Source organism: Athene cunicularia, assembly GCF_003259725.1.
Source record: "Athene cunicularia isolate RWA chromosome 21 unlocalized genomic scaffold, athCun1 chr21_part1, whole genome shotgun sequence".
In the NCBI taxonomy this organism is placed as follows: domain Eukaryota; kingdom Metazoa; phylum Chordata; class Aves; order Strigiformes; family Strigidae; genus Athene; species Athene cunicularia.
The window spans coordinates 4,549,519-4,558,608 of NW_020799127.1; the positions used below are offsets into that span (position 1 = coordinate 4,549,519).

At 46.0% G+C, this 9,090-nt stretch overlaps 1 protein-coding gene across 1 annotated transcript in view; it reads right to left on the reverse strand.

Moving 5' to 3' along the window:
* Positions 1-7,043, reverse strand: part of SPSB1 (splA/ryanodine receptor domain and SOCS box containing 1) — a 34,374-nt gene extending 27,331 nt beyond the window's left edge. Inside the window, exon 1 of the mRNA XM_026862632.1 lies at positions 6,963-7,043. The gene's annotated coding sequence lies outside the window, so the exon portion shown is untranslated. The remainder of the gene's footprint in view (positions 1-6,962) is intronic.
* Positions 7,044-9,090: the final 2,047 nt, after the last annotated feature.

Consider the following 9,090-nt stretch of genomic DNA (forward strand, 5'->3'; position numbering starts at 1 on the left):
ATTTGCTGTGTACAAGCATCAATTTGAAAGTAATGAGAAGGCCACTGCCACCCACCACTCCGTGCACCACAACCTCCCAAACATGGAATAGATGTAAACTGTCTAGAACATCTAATGCCTGGAATATCAAACAAAGCCACCACATCCAACAGTATTTTCCTCCTTCCTTAAAAACCTCACACCAAAAAAGAAAACCTTACCTTGCAGTTTTATTTCTACAGTCAATTCATTATACTACTACTACTAATGCTCAATGAAAGTATAAGCTCAAGTCACCCTACACACCCATCCCCTACGGATAACCCCAACACTCTGGTGATATCATACTAGGACTTGAAAAAGCTGCCTGCAGAGATATTCACCCTGAATAAACGCATCTAGGCATGTATTAGACTGCCCAGCTTTTCCATTAGACTGGCAAGCAAAATAGGGTTCCTTAGGCTCAGCGCTGTGCAAAGCCACCTCTTTCCCTGCTGCCAGCCTGCCACCTGCTGGGCCACCTGCCTTGTCCACTGGCCCCAGGACAGGCCTTCCTCTGGATACCCACTTGGCACCACAACCCTGGGCCTGACATTTCCACTCAAGCTCATTTTGTAGGCATCTTGAACATGCCAAAACAAGGTTTAAGAGTATACTGAACACTGCATTAGCACAAAAGGCACCTCAGCTGTAAAATCATCAATAATCCTTATGCAGTACTGTTCTGCACCTTGACATGGAGATTCCCAAAAGGCCAAGTGTTCTTGTGAAAACCCTCTAGACTGGGGACTGGCTGGCATTTTTGGTAAGGTTTGAAGACAGCCTAATCCAGGTAACACAAGAACACATGCCTCTAAACAAGTACTGGTTGTAATACCTTATTCCTTCCGCTTCACCTTAATGACTAAGCTTGAAAACCATCTTCCCGTCTCAAACAGAGGAGGGATTTGCTATCAGTTTTAATATGGTCTACAGCCCAGTGCCCACTAAGGTCCTACCTGCATCAAGAAATCTCTTCCCACTTAGAGCCGTTCAATCCTTGTTTCTTACCAGAAATAGTGAAACCAGTAACAGCCATCCTGTTCTCCATTTTCACAGTGTTGCTACACTTAACCCACAAAACACAGGTCCAGCTGAGAATAAGCCGTATATCTTATCTTGCTCTTTTACATTTCTAGATGCATAGCAAAAGCCTTGCCACCATTCTGGCCTAAAGCCCAAACCTCATTCAGCATACTAAGCTTAGTCAGGGGACATCAGCAGTGTGCAATCAACAGAAGTTCTATTTACCCCCACTATTAATGTGCTGCCACATGGTTGTGCCTACAGCAAGCTCAGCTGTCATACTACCTAGAGGGACCTGGCTGGGAAGGGACCACCAGCATGCACTTACAACCATATCCTTATGTCAAGGGACAAAGATTAAAGGCACCTTGTAAGTCACAGCCAAATTCCTTTTTTGAGAAAATGTGTACAAAGTCCTTATAGGAAAAATACCAGCAAATATGTATGCAAGTACACCTAACAGCAAAGATCCTCAATTCTTCTCTTCTGATACTAATAAGCTCAGTAACACAGCAGATTCACCAGAGCTCCTTGTAGGCGAACATCTGGGAATATCTGCCATCCTGGAGTGACACAGCATACCTGGCAAGTTTCCTCCAGTAAAACACTGCACTGCTCTGGCTGTGGAGCAAGCAGGAGGGTAGTTACACAATCACAGCCTGCTTGCAGATGGGTTATTGCTCCTTCCAGGCTCTCTCTAGTCAGGTGTCCCCTCCCACTTAAAGTGTTGACACACAAAGCTGTGCCTCTTGCAAATCCAGTTCAGTGTCCACACACCAGGCTTTATCTGATAAAGCCTCAGGATTTAATGTTATTCATGCCAAGAGTGCAGACTCGGGCCTGTGTGGGCACATACAACCTGCCCCTTCAACAATCTCACTGGAAGGCAACATCCTACAGCCGCTTGGCATGCCTCATACCCAGAGGATCAGAAGCACATGAGGAACACCAGTACCTCAATAAAACAGGAAAGATTCATCTGGAGAACATGTAGAGGGAACCTTCCAGGAAAACTCTCAGTTCCTTCAAAAGCTGCTTCTTACAAACACCAATCGAGTTAAAACTATTTAGCAGCTTTTGTCGCTCGTTGAGTAGATCATCTCAAAGTCAATTAACTAAGGCAGATATCATGAATGAACTACAGTATCCAAATTACAGGATGAACCTCAGCCACTGAAATGGACCCACATTAATAAACCTAAGAGACACACTTTGCCCTTTCTTCTTCTCCCCATCCCAACATACAGCAAAGTCAAACCCACAACTTGAAAAACCAGTACCATATTATCATGCTGTTCTGCCTTCACTCCCTGGATTTCCACCATTACCCAAGCTCACAAGAACTTCACAGCAGATTAGCTGCCCCTTTTTAACTTCCATGCAGCAGCTGTACATTGGCAAGACAGTGTGCCACATACCTAACCTTACAGCAATATCCTGCTCGAATCAGTGCCATGTGTGCAGCCCTTCTGCCCTTTTCCTCTTAGGCTGCAAACTAAGCTATGCTAGCAAGGGTGAAGAGATGCATGTGCCTGAATCAATACCAGAGTCAAGTCTGAGGCTGAAAGCACTTACAGCTGCCTGTCTGATACTTGTTGTGGGAGACACACACAGCAATTCAAAAAAGCTGTGAGGTAACAGGGGGGGAAAGCAATGCCCTGGCTTACAAAAAAACCAAAACATGTTCATTAGATTGATTCACTCCCACCCCCAGCTCATTTTGTTCCAGCTGGAAGTGCATAACATGCCACATGGAAAACCCCAGAACATTAGCAGTGAAATTGTGTTGGACATCAGGCAAGGAAGCCAAGTTTTCAAGCCAGCAGTGCAGAACCTTGACAGCAAGCTGTAGGTTCACAACACAGGCATGAGCTGCTGCAGGCTCTGCTATCATTAACCCCAGAACAGAAAGTCCAAGCAACTACAATTCCTGCCCACAGGAGTCAAGCCAGGCACTTTCCGGATTCACACAGGCCCCAAACTTCTTTTCAGTAAAAATGTCAACAAGTTTCTTCTGCAGCTGTTCAACAGTTCATAGGAACTAGGACATACACACTCTCCCAACTGAGCTTACCCCTTACCAGCTGGTCCACAAAGTTTTAGGTATTTCTTTATATGGGCACCACTTGAAGCTTCAAGTCCCTGATGTACTAGGGCTCTGGGATTAGTATGGAACAAAGCAATCCCTCCCTCATTGTCCAAGCTGAATAAACACGGCCAGTTTAGCCTTTAAATAGCACGGGGAGACTGTCTATCAGAGAGATAGGCCCCATGCAGAACTGCTGGCAACACAGCACCAACCCCATCCATTCCACATACCCAGCGTCCCAATTCCTTCATAGACCAAAGACTGTTTGGAGGCATTTCAAGGGTCATGATTCTTTTCTCGCCAAGAAGCAGTGCTTCTCTCCCTGCAGCACAGCCCACTAGGCTACACCACTACAGACTCGGGGATCCTGAAGCACCACTGACAGTGAATTCAGATACCTAAGAACTGCACTTTAGCAAACTCCAGGCCTTCAAACACTGTAGCCGGAATCCAGGCATTTTTCACATCTCCAGTATAGACTTTTAACTTCCAAAAGGCCATTCAAACCAGAAGTTATCAAATGTTTAAGCTAAGAATTTCTAAACATCTGAGACCAATGTAGCCTTCTCATGTAGAGAACAGCTTGGCCTTACCCCTTGCTTGCTTTTCTTGGCTGTTTACCATCTGTGGCTCACGTTCTTTAGAACTAAGTTGTTTCTGCAGTTTTTGTGCAACCAAGTGCCTTTGTACATTTATGGTGTCAAGGCCCCATCTGGGATCTCCCCAGGACAGATTCCTGACTTGATAACATACCAGCTCTCCAAAGAAAGCAGTTTGAAACTAACATCTACACAGCTGCTCCAACTTACAAGCTTCATCAAATTCCCCTCCCAGGCTAAAAGAAAAAGCCCATGTTTGGTAACTCCATTCAGACATTACCACCTTCTGCCCCAAAGCTCTCAAGTCAAAAGCTGTTACTCTCACTTTGAAATCAGGCAGATGGTGGTGGGTTTTGGTTTGATTTAAGTAAAAACCTTTCTCCTCCCAGGGTAAGTTTTTCAGGTTAAAAGCCTTACAGTAGCAGCCCTGCTTCAGTTTGAAGTCTGTCTTCCCATGTTCTAGACAAGGGAAAAACTGGTAGAGCCATAAGATAAGAAAATGTTCGTGAACAAGATTCTCCAGGGTTAGGGAAAAAAGGTAAGGCAAGGGCAGGTGGCTGTTTCCCTATTAAGATCAAAAAAAAGACATTAATCCAAAATATCTTTGAAGCTGAAGTTCAATAATGCTTAAGCATAAAATGTAAAGCCAGAAGGGAGGATGGCAAGACATCTACCACATGAATGGAACACTGAAAAGCAAATTGCATGCTAAGCCCCCCCACTCCTAGCTGTGGCACTTCTACACTGTGGACAGAAAAAGACATTTCCCACCTTTTCTACCCCACTGCCAGAAATCCCTGCATCATAAGTCTTTTCTACTCCAACTGCTTTAATGAGTCACAGGGTAGAGCTCATTAAATAAAGCCTGGCATTAGCATCCATCTCTGCCAAAGGTGATCAGACAAGAAAAGCATTAGCTTTATTTTCTTCCTTTTTAAAAACCCTAAAGCAAAATGTTGAGTGATTGAAGCAAGGCCACACATCAAGTCAGATGTATAGAAGGGATTAGCCCACAGCTGTCCCTGGCTTGCAGCCCTACACTCATCCCCCTAAACCACACTGCCTTGAGCACACACAGTACTGTCAGACTGCCACAAGCACCAGCTGGCCTGGAAAGCACTGGACCTTAAACCCAATCCCAAGCATGACAACATGTGACAAAGAACTGCCCCCAGCAGTCATGAGACAGCACCAAGCACCCATCTCACCAACCAGCACTCGCCTCTCATCATCCCAGTGGTCCAGGTCCAGCGCTTCAACATACAGTTCACACAAGAAACCGTTCTGCCATCCGTGCTCTTTCCAAAGAGGGGGCCTCTGCAAAGGCAGCCTGCAGTACCCTGCCAGGCCACCGGGCTGGGACAGTTGGACTCCGTTTCACCAGGACATTATTCATGGTTCAGCTGACTGTTCTGTCAGTACCCTTACTCATTGCCTCTACATGCTGGGAGTGGACCTCAATATAGCATCCAGCTCACACCAAATCTATTTTACTAGGGAAAGTCTGCCGTATTTCCTTCCCTTAAACACTACGAAGTTAAGGCAATTGTGCCACCCCACAGCTACAGAAGAAAGCGGCTCCCGTACCCAATTAACACCCAGAATTAAATTTAAATCACATCCACTGTATAAAAACACTTAGTCTCACCCTGTTTCCAGGTGGACAACTCCAGAGCATCAGTAAGTCCTAAGCCTCTTCAGGAGCAAAACCATACTAGTGCAGCCTGCTTCCAGAGCTCAGAGAGGTTTGTTTCAAGACCACACTGTATCCCTGTTCCAGGCAGCTGGTGACAGACTGTCTAGTGACTAGCTTAAAAGTCACTATTAGAGAGTTCCTGGCTTTTAAAACTCCCATAACAGGATACATTTGCAACAGACATTTGGGTTGAAGAAACCTTCACATTTCAAGAAGGAAAAGCAGCATCCAGCTGGAATGACTGCAAGGGAGAGGAATCAAGCCTTGCCTTGAAGATGTACAGGGATTTGTTCACACTTTGGTACTTGGTCAGTTATTCCCATCACTGGACAGGAGGAAAATTTCAGTGCCACCAAGAATGTCAATTCCTACAACTAAGTCAGGGAAGAATTGTCAAACAAAAAACTGGCAACACAAGCATGTAAGTGTTTACTACAGAACTGCAAGTTTATGAGGGAAGATAACTAGGACAAAGAGTCAGTGAAAGAGCTGGACTGACAGATGTCCATTCTCCTGCTCTCAAACTTTTTCCTTGTGACATTTACGTGAAGCTCTTTGTGCAGACCCAGCAGAAGCTCAGTGTTTCAGTCTGTCCTCCAGTGGAAGGATCAGGGTAGGATTGTTCTTACCTCTCAGCTGTGAGGCAAGCAGCAGCAGACATACAAGAACATCACCCCAGTTCTCCCAATGGTATGCACCAAAGCAGACACCCTGGTTTCCAGTAGCATACTCACATCCTTCAGACAATTTGGTTTGCCCTCCTCACCTCCCATGTGTAAGACAAGGCTGCATCTCAGTCACACTCATCACTACATTTACTACATTATATTTAAGTTCTACAACTCACTGTAATTCCTCCAGGAAGACATCCTGCCATGCACAAGAGTGAGCTTCCTTCAGTCTATCATACTCAGTTGCTCAGCAGGACTGCTGGATCTTTCCAAGACAGATCCATTATATATTCTTTCTAGGCACACCCAAAGTATGATCACCTGGAAGAGAATTTCACAATCCATGCAACAGACCAATTTACTTCATACCAGGAGCTTCCAAAGCATTACCTACATTGGCAGAGCAGTACAGAATTAAAAGGGAATCTACAAACAACCCCTTCCCTACTTCTATTAAAGAGGTGACCCTGCTTTGACAGTCCCTGGGAAGAGTTAAGAGTGGCACTTTTTCCCCACCATATGCTTGGGAACTGGTACTTTTTAGGTAGCCAAACACACTCTACTGAGTGTGAGAAAACTTATCTCCTGTAGCACACATCCCACCTTTGCTAAGAACAACTGCACTCACACACTCCCCAGTCTGTCCTTCCCGTCCCCCCCAAGCAATTATTTATTGCAACAGCAGCAACTGTAGCAGTTACTCAGGTGAAGTAACTCAAGTGAAGATTTTTTGTTGCTGTTGCTCAGAGCAGTCTAGTTAACTGGAAGTGAGTCAACACCTTGACATCAACCCACTCTGCGATGACCACCAGCAAAGCAGTCCGGTGACTGCAGTTTGGTAACCCTGGTTCTCAGACACTTACTCACTTTTCTTCTGCAGCATTTCACAGCTTTGTCTGGAAGCAACTTGTACCAGCAACTTAACTTGCTAAGTCACACCACCATGCCTGCAAATATAAAGGAGCAGGGCAGCAGTTTCAGACACATACACTGGCCTTTGGTAAAGTCAAGGTTAGGGAAACTCATACCAAAACAGAGCTTGTTAGTCTAACCCATGCAAGTCTAGTTTCTGATTCTCCACTGCTATAATGGTACATCACTACTAGTTAATACATGTACAAGCCTCCTTCCACAGGACATGAAGCACAACTCAGCTGAGGTCATCTCATTGATACTCCCTGCCAACACCAGTTAATCCTCACTCCCCTTGTCAACACAAGCCCTGAGTCCACACTCAACCCAAAATTCTGAGCTTGCACTGGCCTATCAGAGGCAGCCTATCAGGTGCCAATTCCAGTGTATTCAGTGGCACCAGCCACAAAATTGACCGAGAGACAAACCTCAGACAACAGCCACAGAGCATACTCCCTTCCACATCCTATATTCTTCAAGAACTACATTGTGACTTGGAAGATTAATTGTCAGTGCAGTCCGCACTCATTCACAAAGCCCAGCATACAGGGTCCTGACTGGCTCAGTAGCTACAGATTTTTAATTCCAGTTACTTCTTGAATTCTTAATTAGCCCTCAAAAGATGGACTTGAGAATACAGGCAGCCCTTGCAGACTTCCACTTCTTCCAAGGAAAAGAAACATAGGGGGCCAGGGGAAAAAAAAAAGACACAGGGGAGCAACAAGCAGCACACCTTTTCCACATCCAGGATCTAGCAGCAGCAAACTGACTTGACACAAATGCAGCATGTATCAGCTAGCCAGTTCCAGGAACACAAACCCACATCTCTGAAGTATCAAGCAATAAGTTTACAAACAAATTCCAACCACATCATAGTGCACTTCAGTAACCTCTAAAGCAGAGGACGGAGGCTGCAAAAGCCTGCTGCTGATGTACTGCAACAATATGATGCCCCCCAGAGGAATACACTGCTTGAAGTTCTTCTCTTGTCTTCAATGGGGGGGTGAAGAAGAAGAAAATGAAAAAATTGCTGCTTTATGCATCCATCACCACAACTACCAAGAGCCATGATGGGGCCAGTGGCCAGGCATACTGACAGAGCAGGGAGACAGGCGCAGTAGCCACTGGTTGGCAAGGGAAGATGCTCCTCCACAAGCCAGTTAAGTGCTTCTGGGCATGGCCATTCACTTCATAAACAGCAGCACAGCTCCATCGCATTCCCAGGCATTCCCTTATCAACTCACCAGAGTTCTCCTCCTCGCAGGCTGGGATAGCCACTTTAAGCCCATCCATCCTATAGCCAGATGTCTTTTACTGTAAGGCACTGGAAACTCCACATAGCTTGGTCCTGGTAATGCAGTCAACTCACACCCAGCAAGACTAAGCTGCCTCTACTCCTGTGCTTTGCAAAGCAGGATCTGGCGTAGAAATCAGACATTAGAAGGGTGGAAAAAGCAATGATTGCTTCTAGGACAAAAAGCTCATCAATTCATCCTGCATCTCTGTCAGGAAAAAGAGAGAGCTGATCTTTCTCCAAGGTAGCAACTCCTGTTTTCACAATCATTTTGTAAACTTCCTTATCTTGGGCAATGGCTCAGACAATTCATAGGTTTCTAATCATGCATGGCCAGCAGCAGCCATCAGCCACACTGAGCGCCTACTCCTCAGTCAGGCATCGAGGAGAACAAATGCAGCACAGGGCTACAACAAGAGTAACCTCTTGGCCTAACAACAGGCTAGTACTTCAGATATAGCATTATATAAACTCCCATTGTATTAGCGTCGGTTTAGGTACTAAAAACCAGACATTTTAATTAGGCCTTGTAAGGTGAGCTCCAGAGACCACCGTAACCACAGACACTGAGCAAACAACCGACTTCCTCAATGAGCTGAAGCTCTCTGACCTGACAGGATCACTGTTTGCTTTCCGAATCCACACGCAGCTGCGGCCGCTGGCCCCCGGCAGCCCCCCCCCCATCCCACAGCATCCCAACCGCGGCGCCGGGAGCCTCGCAACCGCGGGCATCCCCTCGGGCCCCGATACCTCCCCGGGCAAGGGGGGCCCGCTGAGCCCCGGGC